Here is a 16,751-nt window from a genome sequence, read left to right on the forward strand (position 1 = left end):
TGCACATATATACCCACAGACATACACATACATATATGCACACATAAACACACAGACATACACATACATATATGCACATATATACCCACAGACATACACATACATATATGCACACATATACACACAGACATACACATACATATATGCACATATATACCCACAGACATACACATACATATATGCACACATATACACACGCAGACATACACATACATATATGCACATATATACCCACAGACATACACATACATATATGCACACATATACACACAGACATACACATCCATATATGCACATATATACCCACAGACATACACATACATATATGCACACATATACACACAGACATACACATACATATATGCACATATATACCCACAGACATACACATACTTATATGCACACATATACACACGCAGACATACACATACATATATGCACACATATACACACGCAGACATACACATACATATATGCACACATATACAGTACACACACCTGCTTGAAGCTCACACACTTCATAAACCTGCATAAAGTCTCTGTGCTATTTCACAAACATTTCACTGCAATTCCTATTGTTACCTGTAGAGGGGGAAACAGTATAAAAATTGGGCAGATAAACATTTGTTATAAAAAGTCTCTATTATTACAGTAAATTAGAATTATTGCTTTTTATGAATAATATAATAAGCATTTTGTCTGGAGGTTTACTCCCATGTTGGATGCTTGATTTTTCTATGCCACCCAACGTTTGTAGTATTTTATCAATGTTCTTTATATTAAAATGGTGTTCTTTGTTATCAGATCTTTAGTGCTAAATGTACAATAAACATGCATTTAATTCTCCCATGTCTTAATTACAAATGTACTATGAAAGGAAAGCATATAAAATCAATTAATGACTGTAGGAAGCATGTTCTTAAATTCACAGATTGCACCTGCTCAGTGTTCTATTTCCGTTCTGAGTATATCGCAGCTCTTAGTATATATTTACATTTACATTTCCTCTAAAATATCCCTTTAAAGGGACATTATACACTAGATTTTTTTTTTTGCATAAATGTTTTGTAGATGATCCATTTATTTAGCCTAATAAACAGCTTTTTTGTTTTTTAAATGTATAGTTTTGCTTATTTTTAAATAACATTGTGCTGATTTTCAGACTCCTAACCAAGCCCCAAAGTTTTAGGAGAATACTGATGTATACCTACTCCAGCTTGCTCCTGTTTGTGTAAAGAGTATTTTCATATGCAGATGAAGGGGGAGGGTCTGCTCTTTTTGCTATAGAACCACTTTCAGTGGGTGTTCCAGCTAATTCGCTAAAGCATGTAATTTTAGAACTATTGACCCTAAATCTGAGTCATGCAACTAGCACTGCTAATTGGATACGTGGTGGGTTTCCGTTAGGGACTAGCAGTACTCTGGGGGTCCCGAGCAGCACTTCTGCTTTGCAGGGGTTAAACAAACAGTAGAGCAAGGTTGATAGTCATACAATTGCATTTTCTAACAAACTACAAGATGTAAATTTTAAACTGTTATGACCCCTTTAAACTACTTGCCAATTTATTCCTATTAGCAAATTTACTTTGTTCCTTTGCTTTCCTTTGTTGAATAGCATAAAAATAGCTCAGGAGACAAAATTCACTACTGGGTGCAAATGCATTGCTGCTCCTTCAACAAAGGATACCAAAAGAATAAAGCAATTTTGATTACATAAGGAAATTGAAAAGTTGCTTAAAATATTCTGCTTCATCTGAATCATAAAATAAATAAAAATGTGGGGTTTAATGTCCATTTAAGGACAGCATATAAATGTATGGCTAATAAACTCACAAATACTAACATACGGCTGTTTTGCGGTATGAGTGAAAAAGCAGCGTTAAGGCTCTTTTTCACTACCACTGGTATTACGAGTCTTGCAGGTTTAGGGGCACCGCACACTTTTTTGGCCTTAACGCAACGTAATTACCGCAGCTTTCAAAAAGTCCTTTTTCAATAGGACTTCCTTTGCGCCGGTATTATGAGTCTGCCTGGGAGGCCAAAAAGTGAGCAGTACACCCTATACCGCCAAGATCAATATCGTAAACTGAAAGTCAGTAGTTATGAGTTTTTGGCCTCCCAGGCAGACTCATAATGCAATCAGCCAATAGGATTGAGCTTCAATCCTATTGGCTGATCCAATCAGCCATTCAATCCTATTGGCTGATTGCATCAGCCAATAGGATTTTTTTCACCTTTAATTCCGATTGGCTGATTGAATTCTATCAGCCAATCGGAATTCAAGGGACACCATCTTGGATGACGTCATTTAAAGAAGATTTAGATTGAAGAGGATGCTCCGCGCCAGATGTCTTGAAGATGGAGCCACTCCGCGCCGGAAGGATGCAGATAGAAGATGCCGCCTGGTTGAAGACTTCTGTGGGCTTGGATGAAGGCTTCGGTCGCTTGGATGAAGACTTCTGCCGGCTTCGATGAGGACTTCTGCCGCTTCATTGAGGATGGATGTCAGGTCTTCAAAAACTGTAAGTGGCTCTTCGGGGGTTAGTGTTATGCTTTTTTAAGGGTTTATTAGGTGGGTTTTATTTTTAGATTAGGGGTTTGGGCACTTGAAAAAGAGCTAAATGCCCTTTAAAGGACAATGCCCATCCAAATGCCCTTTTCAGGGCAATGAGGAGCTTAGGTTTTTTTAGTTAAGATTTTATTTGGGGGGTTGGTTGTGTGGGTGGTGGGTTTTACTGTTGGGGGGTTGTTTGTATTTTTTTTTACAGGTAAAATAGCTGTTTTCTTTGGGGCAATGCCCCGCAAAAGGCCCTTTTAAGGGGTATTGGTAGTTTTTTTCTTTTTTGGATGGGCTTTTTTATTTTGATAGGGCTATTAGATTAGGAGTAATTAGTTTAAATATCTGATAATTTTGTTTTTTATTTTGTGTAATTTAGTGTTTGTTTGTTTTTTGTAATTTAGGTAATTGTATTTAATGTAGGTAATTGATTTAATTGTAGTGTAATGTTAGGTGTTAGTGTAAGACAGGTTAGGTTTTATTTTACAGGTAAATTTGTATTTATTTTAACTAGGTAGCTAGTAAATAGTTAATAACTATTTACTAACTAGTCTACCTAGTTAAAATAAATACAAACTTGCCTGTGAAATAAAATAAAACCTAAGATAGATACAATGTAACTATTAGTTATATTGTAGCTATCTTAGGGTTTATTTTACAGGTAAGTATTTAGTTTTAAATAGGAATTATTTAGTTATTAATAGTAGGTTTTATTAAGATTTATTTTAATTACATTAAAGTTAGTGGGTGTTAGGGTTAGGGTTAGATTTAGGGTTAGGTTTGGGGTTAATAAATTTAGTATAGTGGCGGCAACGTTGGGGCGGCAAATTAGGGGTTAATAAATGTAGGTAGGTGGCGGCGATGTTAGGGACAGCAGATTAGGGGTTAATAATATTTAACTAGTGTACGGTGGTTTAGGGGTTAATATGTTTATTATAGTGGCAGCAACGTTGGGGGTGGGAGATTAGGGGTTAATAAGTGTAGGTAGGTTACGGCAACATTGGGGGCAGCAGATTAGGGGCTAATAAGTATAATGTAGGTGTAGGCGATGTCAGGGGCGGCAGATTAGGGGTTAATAAATATAATGTAGGTGTCGGAGATGTCGGGGCAGCAGATTAGGGGTTAATAAGTATAAGATTAGGGCGGGGTGTAGACTCTGGGTTTATGTTAGGGTGTTAGGTGTAAACATAAATTTTGTTTCCCCATAGGAATCAATGGGGCTGCATTACGCTGCTTTATTGCAGGTGTTAGGCTTTTTTTCAGCTGGCTCTCCCCATTGATGTCTATGGGGAAATCGTGCACGAGCACGTAAAACCAGCTCACCGCAGCTTTCAGCAGCACTGGTGTTGGAGTGCGGTATGGAGCACAATTTTGCTCTACGCTCACTTTTTGCCTGATAACGCCGGGTTTTTATAAACCTGTAATACCAGCGCTGTAGGGAAGTGAGCGGTGACAATAACGTGCAAGTTAGCACCGCACAGCTCATAACGCAAAACTCGTAATCTAGCCAATAGTTTCTAAAAATACCCAATGCAACACGTTACTATCTGCTGTCTAATATCCAGAGTGATCTTTTGACTTGTGGTCACCCCAAAGCACACATTTTGAATTCCTTTTTTACTGGGACCACATAAGATGGGACACATCCTTGTGCTGCTTTTTTTTTCAGTGTGGTGGTGGTGAGGTACCAAGGCAAGTGCAGCAGGCTGCAAGTGGGTCATCCCTTTTCTAAAACATTGGAGTATATCTGTAAATACCAATTACAGCATCATATCTTGTTAGCTAATCTCTGTGACGAACTGGACTGTCCAGTCTGTGTTGCCTTCTTACTATTTTTAACATGGATGTTTTAATAAAGCTTTGATTTGTATCTATCCCTTAAAGGGACATGAAACCCACATTTTTTCCTTCATGATTTAGAAAGAGCATGCAATTTTAAACATCTTTCTAATTTACTTCTATTATCTAATTTGTTTTATTCTCTTGATATTCTTTGCTAAAAAGCATATCTAGATATGCTCAGTAGCTGCTGGTTGGTTGCTGCACATAGAAGCCTCGTGTGATTGGCTCACCATGTGCATTGCTTTTTCTTCAACTAAGGATATCTAAAAAATGAAGCAAAATAAATAATAGAAGTAAATTGCAATGTTGTTTACATTTCTATTCTCTATCTGAATCATGAAAGAACGATTTTGGGTTTAGTGGCCCTTTAAGCCTCTGGCTTTTTTGGAAGGGGATTTTTGGAGGCTTACTTCTGTTTATCACCCTGGTTCCAAAAAACAATTGCAGCATTTTATGATAGGTCAAGTAGCATGCTAAGACAACATTGATCTGCCAGCATCTCTGAAGTCAATATTTGCAAACAAACTCTTATATGTATGTGGCACCTTTAACAAACAATGCCCTTAAAAAAAGACAACACCTTGATATTTCAATATAAAATGTTTAGCTATGTATAGTAAAACAACTTTGCAATATGCTTTAATAATTTATTTAGCCCAATTTTAATGTAATATAGCTCTGAAAACTGTGGATTTTCTAATTTTCATAAACGGAAAAGCACATTGCAGACTGATCCAGGCTAACACTGCTACATATATTTCCCTAACTGGCTTGAGCAGATAACAACTGCACAACAATGCATTTTATACTAATATTATGACCGTGGCCAGTCTTGTCTTGTCTGATTAGGCTCCTCCAAATAAGGTGGTCACTGGAGTTTGGCTATTTAAAGCAATTACAGAGATGTTAAATTGTTTAAAACATTTGTTATTCTATAGCAAGAGAACATAAATATCTTATACTTACAAAGTATTTTGTGTCCCTTTAAAAAGGATGAACAATTGATAAACATTGTGGATGGTAAAACAAGTCCTAAAAGACCACTGGCTAGAAAGGCACACAATATATATGCCCCACCCCCTGAACTATGACAGATTAGATAGATAGATAGATAGATAGATAGATAGATAGATAGATAGATCAAAAAAAGTAATATATGTACTTGTAGTCTTGTATTAAAATGAGATAAATCATATTTCCCTTTAATTTGTTCCCAATGATCCACTTTACCTTACCTATTGGAATATTAAATTGTTTACAAATACCTTACAATTTCACTGTCTGTAACGCTAAAAAGTACAACATTAGATTTGCAGGAAATAAACTAGAAACAAACAAATAAAAATAAAGAAGCTTTCAGTGTAACATCTGGCTCTGTGGTGTGATTCTGACAGAGAGAAACCGTTCAGTAGCAACAAAAAGACATGGGATACAGCTGATGTCAATATAGAAGTCTAAAAAGGATCCTTTTTCTTCCGACAGTTATGCAAAAATAAGTGAAAGTGCTGCAAAAGCAATGCAGATGCCATTTTGTTTGTGAAGCAATAAACAATAATACTGCCTTTGTTTTCCTAAACATAATAAAAAAAGATTAACCCTTGCTTAGGCCTGTGAACAGAACAAAAGACTACTGTAACGTAATTACAGGAAGCCGGCTAGAAAATGCTCTATATTTAACAGGGGTGTCAAATTCATATGAGTCGCAGGCCATAACTCACGTGCAACTCACGTGGGCCGCACACTACCTACATATCTAGTCATTGCTAAACAGAGCAGTGGCGTTTGCTATAACTATATACAGTTCAAAAGATTGTGTTCTGTAACACCTAAGTAACTTACTCTGGCTTGATGAAATGCGCTCTAATGCTTTTAAGAAGGTAACACACACACTCCATCTGGTTGCTCTCCCACGGACTTCGTACTTTTTTCTGTCTAGAAGCCCAGTTTTGAGTGCGCTTACAGTTTAGCAAACGCACGTGCATAGTATAACATTTCCTCTGCATTATAAACAATGGATTACAATGCTATCGGCATAGCGATCCACTATTTTTTATAGTGATAGTTGATAGACACGTACCTTTTGTATATAATATAAAATCAATATACTGTATATAAAATATATATTTATCAAATATAGCGTATGTGATTTTAGTTAAAGAGAAAATTATGGAAAGGAATGGGCAAAAATGATGCATGAAATCAGTGCAGCCATAGTAATGAACACGTGTAAAATAAATCGTTATGCGCTTATCTGTGTTTGTCTTTTTTTTTTTAAATAACAATGTGACTTGTTAAAGTCTCAGGTGCTTTAATGATCTCGCTACCATAGTGCAGCTGCTCACTATACAACAAGTAATTCGCAATGCCAGAACTAAGGGATACAGTCATTGTAATGGAGAGCTAAATGGAGGTTGGATGCATGCGCAACCCTAACAGTAAGCACGCTCGCTCTCTAAGTAACAAGTATATTATAATTATTAGTTGGACATCCCTGCTCTATAACGTCAGTTCCTTAGATCAAAATAATTGCAAACAATCAAATGACCTTTTAATAAAATGTGGTATAAATTATTTTGGTGGTTATTTTGTAAACAATGTTAAGCTATTACAGAACAACTTTAAACTTTTAAAAACAGAAAATATATTTTGCAATTAATTTCTGATACATGGCTTAAAAATGACTTTAATGCTCCTTTAAGAACAGACTACTCATATCTTTGAGCCTTTATAACTGTTTTTGTGCATTTTTTTTGTAACTGCACTTTGTAATGTATTTTTTATGTATTTTGTGACACTTTTGTTTGCAGAGCTCTGAGGTCACGCTAACCCGATGCACGTTAACTTCAATTGCGTTCAAGCGATCACGCTTACTTTCAAATTGTAGTACGAGTGCAGAACCTGACGCGTGCAAACAGCCGCGATAAACCCCTTATCGCTCGTGCATAACTGTTAATGCAACACTTGTAATCTGGCCCTTAGTGTCATTCTGACTCCTCCCCCACACACATGCAACATAGTGATTGTTTGATATGTAATATGTAAAGTAGCTCATTTATATCTGTTCCTAATTGGCCACAGCAAAGGACTGGCAAGATTTTCTAAGCAATGCACATGGTGGGGCAGCTAGTCACCCTGAAGTGCATATCTCCAGTAGTAAAGGAAGCATCTCTGTTCCCAGATATTACCTTACAGATGAAGCCATTATGTGCTGCCAGCTCTCCCATTGTTCCATAAAGGAGACAACATAACAAACTGATGAGTCGGGGGGATAATCTTTATAATCAGAGTGAAAAAGCAGAAGACTCATAACACATTGGGATCCATTTATTAATGCTGCTTTGGAGGCCCATTGTTTCAGGATCGCCTGAAACGTAAGTTAAGAAGCAGCGGTCATAAGACCGCTGCTCCTTAACCTGTCTTCCATCTTTTAGATGGGGGATTGAAATAATCCAGATCCCATATGATCAGGATGATTGACAGCCCCTGCTAGTGGCTGATTGGCCGCCAGTGAGCAGGGGGCGGCATTGCACAAGCATTTCACCAGAAATGCTTGTGCAGTGTTAAATGCGGGCAACGTATGCTGTCCGCATTTAGCGATGTTGAGTGGACATGATTCGCTACAGCAAATCATGTCTGCTTGACATTTAATAAATCAACCCCATTGTCTGCATTTAACCAAACATTTTAATCATCCCGCTCCGATGATTGGCCGCCAGTGAGCAGGGGGCAGCATTGCACAAGCATTTCACCAGAAATGCTTGTGCAATGTTAAATCTGTCCACATTTAGCGATGTCGAGCAGACATGATTCTCTACAGCGACATTTAATAAATCAACCCCATTGGCTGAATTTAACCAAAACGATTATAGCGTTCTTAAAGGATTGGTAAAGTATGCTCCAAAATACTTTTTTTTTTTTTATGTAATCGATCAAACATAGTAATCTTGATACATTACACTTACCGTTCATTTAAAACGAATAACCGATAAACTTATAAACAGAATTCTTATTTTCAATACTGACGTCACATTAACTGTCCCACTAGAAAGGGCAGTCTTGAATGCTATCCTTTTCGCATAAATTATCTTCAGTGATTTAAATTTTTTAAGTTTTTTGCCCTGTCTTCTTAGGATCTCAACGCATGCGCAAATAAAAATGACGTTACTAGTCCTCACTATGTCGGCAAACGATCCGATCAATTGTAACCACCTATTTGATAATTTTTCTAGTGAAGCCAGTGTCACGTCATTATGCGCATGTAGGAAACAGCCTTTCATGAATTTTTTTTTTTATTGAAGGTGCCGTTTTCGACGAGTGTGTTTTATTTTTTTGTACCATCTTACGGTAATGCTGTTATGAATTTGTAATGAAATATACATTCATAAATTCACCTGAGATGATTATGCGCATCTATCAGCTAAGTAGAATGACTGCGGTCACATGACCATAAAAATGCTTATGTAGGAGATTGCAAAATAATTAGAATGCGCATGCGTTGAATCAATGGAATCCACAGCGCATGCGTTGGCTTTACACAATGTACCCGGAACAGAAGTAAATGGAGAACAAAGATTCTGTGTGAAATGCAAATTAGCCTCACGGTGGGTTTGGAAATTTGCATATTTTCAGATTGGGATAGCTGCTTAACCAGAAAGAAAGCGCAGCACGAGGTATTTACACATACGGCTAGATTACGAGTTTTTGTCGGTAAGGCTGTGCGGTGCTAACAAGCATTTTTTTCTCACCACTCACTTAAGATAACGCTGGTATTACAGGTTTTATTAAACCCGGTGTTAGCCGCAAAAAAGTGAGCGGAGAGCAAAATTTAGCTCCACATCTCACCTCAATACCAGCGCTGCTTACGGTAGCGGTGAGCTGGTAAAACGTGCTCGTGCACGATTTCCCCATAGGAATCAATGGGGCAGATTCCTAACGCAGCCCTATTGATTCCTATGGGGAAATACTTTTTATGTCTACACCTAACACCCTAACATGAACCCCGAGTCTAAACACCCCTAATCTTACACTTATTAACCCCTAATCTGCCTACCCCGACATCGTCGCCACCTACATTATATTATTAACCCATAATCTGCCGCTCCAGCACCGCCGCCACCTACATTATACTTATGAACCCCTAATCTGTCGCCCCCAACATCGCCGACACCTACATTATAGTTATTATCCCCTATTCTGCCGCCCCCAATGTCGTCGCAACCTACCTACAATTATTAACCCCTAATCTTCCGCCCCCAACGTCGCCGCCACTATAATAAAGTTATTAACCCCTAAATCTAAGTCTAACCCTAACACCCCCCTAACTTAAATATAATTTAAATAAATCTAAATAAAATTACTACTATTAAATAAATGATTCTTATTTAAAACTAAATACTTACCTAAAAAATAAACCCTAACCTGGGGGCGGAGCCAACAGCTGAAGCAACTAGACGCATATTCCTACAGCTCCTCGACCGAGACCAAATTTAATATATATTTATAGGGAAGAAGTGACTTATTTTGGCTTATCAATAGACAACAACTAATCCCTGCCTAAGGATCGCCTTAAGAAGTACTCTACAGCCAAACTACTCTATTGTGGCATTAAATAGAGAGGACCTGTGCGCTTCAGGTGGTGAGATACACAGTCCGGGCCCCACTGTAGCCGTCTTACTTCGAACAAAGCTAAATCTATATATCATCTGAATATGGATGAGATACAGATGCTTTTATCTGAGATAGCACTTAAGATGCAAAGTAACTTTCACGAATTAGTGCATCTACTGAGAGAACCATGTGCTTTGAAGACCGACACTATAAACAAGATGGCGGAGGGCAGAGCCGATTTGCTACAGACACACTCTTCTAAGATCGCTCCTTACATGGCTACTAAAAAGAAGATCCATTGGTTACAGCTTGGGAGAAGAGATGTACTTTTCAAGCCTGCATCGTCTTCATGTGAATCGAGTAGCGGTCTTACTACAAACAGCTGCGGCATGTCCACCCAGCGAAGCGGTTCTGATTTGACACCCTGCCCTCCAGATACTCACATCACTGCAGCCGTCCTCCTGATGCAAGATCAGGTGCATGACGACGCCGATGCTGACAAGAGCAAGCCACGATTCTATGAGAGAGTCTATCAGGATCCCCTAGGACAGTGGTTCTCAACCAAAGTGACCTCATGGCCCGGTAAATTTTAGCTGGACATGTCCAGGGCCCGGTAGTGTATATATATATATATATTTATATTAAGCATCAGGGATTTGCAGTTCAGTGTGGGTTTAGTGGGGGCCCTGGAGTGTGGGGGTCCTGCCGAGGGTCTGTCGCTGTGAGGGCCATGGAGTGTGAGGTCTGGCCCTGGAGGTTGGGGGCCCTTTCTTTGGCCCTTAATGTTTGGGGTCCTGGCTCTGGAGGTTGATGGGCCTGTTGGGGTTAGGGCAGGGAGGCTACCATGTTCATTTGCATACATTTGAATACATTTGGGTCAGTGTGAGACAGTTTTCCTGGGGCCTTGATTGGTCTCAGTCTGCCCCTTGTGTGCAGTGGGGTAAGAGTGTGCAGTGGGGGCATGACAGGTCAGGGCCCACCAGCAGGGCTATCACGGCCCGGTACTGGGCCACGGCCCGGCTGTTGAGAAACCAGGCCCTAGGAGACAACCCATGCCTATATGATCTCACCGGAGACAAAGTTCCTGATCAAGCACCCTTGGTGCTAGCATATAGCAACGAGTACAAGCTGTACAAATGCAATCTGGACTATCACAGATCAGCGACTGCTGTCCCGCCGATGGTGGAGCCATATGTGGGGACTGTCATGCTGATCTACACGGAGCTTTCTGGATGGCTGGGAAGCCCTTGTTAGGCTGGACTGAACTATGATATTATGGCGACCAGAATAGATCGTAATAAGTCTGCATTAAGTTTGTTATATGCAGTTCTATGCTGCATGCTATATTACATGCTATTGTTTATTGCTTGACTATATATGCTGTCTCTCAAAGGTTTCTATAGTATACTCAGGCAGTTTATTAACAGAAGTCAAATTAGCTATATAAACTGCTGGTTTATAGTTCTGTGACAGACACCTATACACCCTATTTCATTTAGAGCTATGTTGCAGCAATAGCCTTGGTGGACGCAGAAGCAATTATTACAGCACCTTATAGCTGATATAAGTTCATCACTCCTGTGCAGTTAAATCCGAGGAATACCCCTGTCAGGACAGATTGCTCTCTATTACACACTTATATATGGTTAAGTTATATTTTATAGCACTGTCTAAGTTATGTTTCTCCCCCTATTGCCTTTCCTTCTCCCCCTCAAGGTATGCTATTTAGGTATCCCATATTTAATAACCATGATATTCACAAGCTGCTGAATAGATATGGTGTGGTATAATGTTTTTTATACCTGCATACTACCTTAAACTGGGTTTACAATTTAGACATAGTTATATATCCCATGGTAATATTTTCTGTATGTAAGCTTGTCTAATTGAATTGCTCACGTTGTTTTACATGTCTATTTAAAGGGATATTCCAGCCAAAATTGGAAACCACATGGATGCATTTCAGTATTGAACAGAAGCAATTTTGTAATGTACATGCATTAGCTAAAATGCTTCTAATAAAAGCTATAGCTGTTTCAAAAGAGTATTTACATATGCAACGTGCACCAGCATTTTATACACAGTACTTGCTCAGACAGCCTAAGGTGCTTGTACCATCTGGTAATGATTCAATTTGTTAATTGCTGACATGACACAAGCCCCAGTGATGAGCTGAGCAGCTGCAGTATTTAAAATGTGGGTGCAGTGACAATACCTAGTTATGCTTCACATGCACGTGCAGAGAAAAATGTTAACTTTAAAACAATGATAACTTTTACTAGAAGCATTTTTGCCAATACATGCTTATTGCAAATATGTTTCTATTCAAAGATGTAATTAATCTATGTGCATTTAAATTTTGACTGGAATGTCCCTTTAAATTTATATGCTCAAACTGATTATTTAGGTCCCATAATAATATATAGGTAGGACATATGTTACCAGATATAGGGATTAGGCAGCTATTAACACTCCAAAGTTGCACTATAGAACCCATATCATACTTGAATCATTACTAGGTAAACTCTAATACTCAGTTTTTACGACACTACCGTTCACGAGCTTACAGGATACCCCCCCATGGAGTTATTGTCACATGCTATATATTTTTCTCTGAGCTATAGCTAGCCCTGTCCTTATTTTTATCCTGAGAGGTAGTTAGTTTTGATAGTTATGCTACTCTCACCACCCCGGATATATAATAGCCTAGCTAAATGTTCTCCATAAGTATAGGGCTGAGACTGTGTATAAAGGATTTCCTTATGATCTTATGTAATGTTAACTGCTCTGTTCTCTTTTTCAGATAGTTATTATGCATATTATAAGATTGTAAAATGGTCTCACTTGGCGCAATCATAGTTATGTTGTAGCTGTCAGAACACCTAGGTATCCTAGTTATTAGACTGCAGGCTGAAAATATGGTTTAGGGGCTCCTTTACCCCCCCTAAGTGTGGGTCAAACTAGTTTCCGGTACCACCTATCCGACCTAGAGTAACAAATCTATATAGATGCCCACATCTCAATTTATTCCAAATGAGCGTTTACCTATGAGCGTGCGCCATAACAGATGATCTGATGGATACCTATTCTAACCCCTTACAACCAGACCTGTCCATTTTGCTCTCTATGTAGGTTAAGGTTTATCTGACTCATATATATTTTGTATCTTTGCTTTAACTTTAGATTAGAAGCTAGGAAAGGCATCTCCCCTCACCCTTTCCCACTCTGTATATCAGGGTGGATCATACCCAATATCCCTTTTCCGTCTGTGTCCAGTGGAGACAATAACCCCTGAGGGGAGATACAAATTACACACCTTACTCGTAGTGGTTGTAACATGAATACCATAGTTTTGTAAAATGAGCCTCATATTGGGGGCCAAAACGTTGATATTTTACATATATTTTTATTTCTATATTAATATATCTATGATCTCAATTCAATATGATTTTGAAGCTTTAAATAGTAAACTTAATTCTCATCCTGAATTGGAGCCATACCTGCTCCTTCTTGATATTCATTACAAATTATACTTAACTGTCATTTAGTTTAGTGCTGCACACCACGCATTTTGTTATGATAACTAATTGACTTAGTCAATTAACATTTTTATGGTCTTCCGCCCCCCCCCATTGCAGTTGACCATTGCTATTTACATTGTTGTTCTTGTTGTTTTCATCATATCACTTAAGTACTTAATAATATTGTTACATAGAAAAATTATTTATATAGCGGTGCTTACCCGCTGATATTTACCCAACTTCCCCCTTGCTCTATACTTTATTCTTGGTATCAAGACCCTTTAATAATAAGAAGCATTCAATTATTTGATGAACTAGATATTTAAGTTCTCAAGAAGTTCATAATAAATTGGGTCTGCTTAGTAGCTACAATGCTCCTTCAGAGCATGTTTTAGCACAATGGCCTGGAATAATAGCTACTCTCATTATGATATAAAAAACATAAAAGGAGGTTTTCAATTATATTTTGACACTCATTATATGTTTCCTTTTTCTGTCATATTGTTGTTGAGACAATCATTGCTATGTACTGTAATATTTATATGTCATATTTTTATGTTGTCATTATAAAAAACCCTCAATAAAAAATGATTTAAAAAAATAAACCCTAACCTAGCTACAATATAACTAATAGTTACATTGTAGCTAGTCTAGGGTTTATTTTTATTTTACAGGCAACTTTGTATTTATTTTAACTAGGTACAATAGTTATTAAATAGTTATTAACTATTTAATAACTTCCTAGTTAAAATAAATACAAATATACCTGTAAAATAAATCCTAACCTAAGTTACAATTACACCTAACACTACACTATCATTAAATAAATTAATTAAATTAACTATAATTAATTACAATTAAATTAAATAAACTAAATTACAAAAAAACACTAAATTACAGAAAATAATAAATTAATAAAAAAAAATTAAACTAATTACACCTAATCTAATCCTCCTAATAAAATAAAAAAGCCCCCCAAAATAATAAAAATCTCTAACCTATACTAAATTACAAATAGCCCTTAAAAGGGCTTTTTGCAGGGCATTGACCCAAAGTAATCAGCTCTTTTACCTGTAAAAAAAAATACATTACCCCCCCAAACATTACAACCCACCACCCACACAACCAACCTACTCTAAAACCCACCCAATCCCCCCATAAAAAAACCCAACACTACCCCTTGAAGATCACCCTACCTTGAGAAGTCTTCACCCAACCGGGCAGAAGTGGTCCTCCAGATGGTCCGAAGTCTTCATCCTATCCGGGCAGAAGAGGTCCTCCAGACGGGCAGAAGTCTTCATCCAGGCGGCATCTTCTATCTTCATCCATCTGGAGCGGAGCGGGTCCATCTTCAAGACATCCAACGTGGAGCATCCTCTTCTTTCGACGGCGACTGGAACAATGACGGGTCCTTTAAATGACGTCATACAAGATGGCGTCCCTTAAATTCCGATTGGCTGATAGAATTCTATCAGCCAATTGGAATTAAGGTAGAAAAAATCTTGGCTGATCCAATCAGCCAATAGGATTGAGCTTGCAATCTATTGGCTGTTCCAATCAGCCAATAGTATGCAAGCTCAATCCTATTGGCTGTTCTAATCAGCAAATAGGATTGAACTTCAATCCTATTGGCTGATTGGATCAGCCAATAGGATTTTTTCTACCTTAATTCCGATTGGCTGATAGAATTCTATGTAACTATTAGTTATATTGTAGCTAGCTTATGGTTTATTTTATAGGTAAGTATTTAGTTTTAAATAGGAATAATTTATTTAATTGTAGTAATTTTATTTAGATTTATTTAATTTATATTTAAGTTCGGGGGGTGTTAGGGTTAGGGTTAGACTTAGATTTAGAGGTTAATAAATTTAATATAGTGGCAGCGACGTTGGGGGCGGCAGATTAGGGGTTAATAAATGTAGGTAGGTGTCGGCGATGTTAGGGACGGCAGATTAGGGGTTAATAATATTTAACTAGTGTTTGCGAGGCGGGAGTGCGGCGGTTTAGGGGTTAATACATTTACTGTAGTGGCGGCGATGTCCGGTTAGGCAGATTAGGGGTTAACATTTTTAATATAGTGTTTGCAATGTGGGGGGCCTCAGTTTAGGGGTTAATAGGTAGTTTATGGGTGTTAGTGTACTTTTTAGCACTTTAGTTAAGAGTTTTATGCTACAGTGTTAGCCCATAAAACTCTTAACTACTGACTTTTAAATGCGGTAGGAGTCTTGACAGGAGAGGGTGTACCGCTCACTTTTTCCAAGACTCGTAATACCGGCGCTATGCAAGTCCCATTGAAAATATAGGATACGCAATTGACGTAAGGGGATTTGCGGTATGCTCAAGTAAGTCACGGAAAAAAAGTGAACGGTACAACTGTACCTGCCAGACTCGTAATACCAGCGGGCGTTAAAAAGCAGCGTTGGGACCTCTCAACGCTGCTTTTTAAGGCTAACGCAAGACTCGTAATCTAGGCGATAGTTTTTATTTACTCTCATTTTTTAATTAAGGATGACAACATTTCTGACCTTACTATCCCTTTAAACATATCAAACGGTAACCTCAATATTTATTTAATTTTAATTTAATTTGTAATTATCATTTAATATTTATTTAATTAATTAATTAGGTGAACCCAAATTATACAATTACTCAGTGTTTATCAACCAAGCTAATATATAATTTGATGTTTTTAACACATTTAAAAACTTCAGGACATTAAAATCAGTTTTAAAGGGACACTGTACTAAAAAAAAAAAACTTTCCATAAATCAAATAAATGTTGTGAAACAATATCTTTTTCAATGCAGTGTTTTTTTCAGATATTTACAGTTTTGCTGCAGTCTTTGTTTAATCTTTAATCATTTTCCAAACCCACTCTGTGGGTACCTTTTCAAGCAGTCCAACCTGGGCTGACAACTCAAATTAGAATATGGCGGCACTTAGCCGTTATGCGCATGCGCAAGCTTGCGCATACATCACTCGCTGGATAGCTGTTGAATGTAGGAGACTTGGTTGTAGGTAATATGGGCTGAAGCGCATGCACAATCTCATGGGACTTAATGCGCATGCACAAGACGAAGCATTATTATTTTAATAATATACAAAGAAACGGCCGCCGATTGGAGGAAGGAATGAACGAGTGCACAGCCCATATTAGTGGGTTGTCGTTCAAGACGTCAGGATAAAAAGTTTACATAGATCGTTCAACATTCACAGTAAGTGCA

The sequence above is a fragment of the Bombina bombina genome, chromosome 2 (genome assembly GCF_027579735.1).
Source record: "Bombina bombina isolate aBomBom1 chromosome 2, aBomBom1.pri, whole genome shotgun sequence".
Lineage (NCBI taxonomy): Eukaryota > Metazoa > Chordata > Amphibia > Anura > Bombinatoridae > Bombina > Bombina bombina.